Below are 2,228 nucleotides of genomic sequence, written 5' to 3' on the forward strand. Positions count from 1 at the left end.
GCAGCCAGAAAGGTAAAGGTAGCTGCTGCCTACTCAGGGCATTCTCCCACTGTTTGATGGGAGCTGATTAGTTGGGTGTAGAGGATTCAGAACCTCTCTGTTCAAGGGGCCTCTAGGGAGATCTGAGAGTCATCGGAGAGGAGGGGCAGTTCTGGATCCAGCAACGTGCTTGACAGTCTTAACAGTCTCCTGGGGCAGTTCTCAGTAGACCTGTGTCTGAGTCCTAGGGAGAGCAGAAGGGCTGTAAGTAAAAGCTAAAAGAGCTGTTCCACTGAAAAATCTGTGTCTTATTTGGGCATAAGCAGTCCTGTTTTGGGATCAGGCAAAAGAGGCGTTTGTTCCTGCTGTGCTACTGACTTTTGTGCATGGAGAAGGCTCTAGGGTGCTGGCATCAATGCTTTGAAGAGCCACAGTGTTAAAAAAAAAAGGTGGGGGGTGGTCAGTGGAGAAACGTTCCTTTCAACAAATAGTGCAGAAACAGTTGGACATCCACATGCAAAAAACGAACCTTGATTCACAGACTTTACACCATGTGCAAAAACTAGTTAAAAATGAATCATAGACCTAAAGGTTAAAACCTAAAACTCCTAGAGAAAACTTTTGTGACTGTGGGTTAGGTAAAAATTTCTTAGAGCCAACACCAAAAGCACAAATTTATAAAATAAAAATTTGATAGATTGGATTTCATCAAAATTAAGAGCTTCTGCTCTTTAGAAGACACTGTTAAGAAAATGAAAAGACAAGCTACAGACTGGGAAAAGTATTTTCAAAACATATCTGATAGGGACTTCCCTGGTGGTCCAGTGGTTAAAATTCTGTGCTTCCACTGCACGGGGCCTAGGTCTGATCCCTGGTTGGGGAACTAAGATTCCACATGCCTTGTGGCCAAAAAGTAAAAAACAAAAACAAACAAAAAAAACCCATATCTGATAAAGGACTTGCATCTAGAATATATAAAGTACACTCAGATTTCAGTAATGAGAAAACAAATAACCTAATTACAAATGGGCAAAATATTTGAACAGGCAGTTCATCAAAGAAGACATAGAAATGGCAAATAAGAGTATGAAAAGCTGGGGGCTTCCCTGGTGGCACAGTGGTTAAGAATCCTCCTGCCATTGCAGGAGACACGGGTTTGAGCCCTGGTCCGGGAAGATCCCACATGCCATGGACCAACTAAGCCCGTGTGCCACAGCTACTGAGCCTGTGCTCTAGAGCCCATGAGCCACAACTACTGAGCCTGCGAGCCACAACTGCTACCGCGCGCCTAGAGCCCGGGCTCTAGAGAACCCACCACAATGAGAAGCCATGCACCACAATGAAGAGTAGCCCCCGCTCACTGCAACCAGAGAAAGGCCCATGCGCAGCAATGAAGACCCAACACAGCCAAAAATAAAATAAATAAATTTATTTTTTTTTAAATGTATGAAAAGCTGCTCAACATCATTGGTTACCAGGGAAATGCAAATTAAAACAAGACACACTACACAACCATGGGAAAGGCTTAAAGACGGTCAAACATGAAACTTTAACAGTATCAAGTGTTGATGAGAATGCTGAGCAGCTGGAACTCTCATGTTGCTGGTTGGAAAGTAAATGGAAAAATCACTCTGGGAAACAGTTTGACAGTTTCTTATAAAGTTAAACATGCACTTCACATATAACCCAACAATCGCACTCCTAGATATTTACCCAAAAGAAATGAAAAACATGTTTACACAAAAACCTGTACATAAATATCCATAGTGAAAATGTAGTTGCTAAAAACTGGAGAGAACCCAAATGTCCTTCAACTGGTGAACGGAAAAAGAAACTGTGGCACATCCATACAATAGAATACTACTCAGCAGTAAAAAGGAATGAACTATTGACACGTGCAACAGCATGGATGATTATACTAAGTGAAAGAAGGCAGACTTAAAAGGCTCTTACCAGGGACTTCCCTGGTGGTCCAAGGGTTAAGAATCCGCCTTCCAATGCAGGTGATGCGGGTTCGATCCCTGGTCAGGGAACTAAGATCCCACATGCTGTGGGGCAGCTAAGCCTGTGCACTGCAACTAGAGCCCATGCACCACAACTAGAGAGAAGCCGGTGCACCGCAATGAAGATCCTGCATGCCACAACCAAGACCTGACGCAGCCAAATAAATAAATATTTAAAAAAACCCAATGCTCATACCAAAGGATTCCACTTGCAGGACATTCTTGAAAAGGCAAAATGATAGGGAA

This window comes from Lipotes vexillifer, unplaced genomic scaffold, assembly GCF_000442215.2.
Source record: "Lipotes vexillifer unplaced genomic scaffold, Lipotes_vexillifer_v1.1 scaffold975, whole genome shotgun sequence".
NCBI classification, from domain to species: Eukaryota; Metazoa; Chordata; class Mammalia; order Artiodactyla; family Lipotidae; genus Lipotes; species Lipotes vexillifer.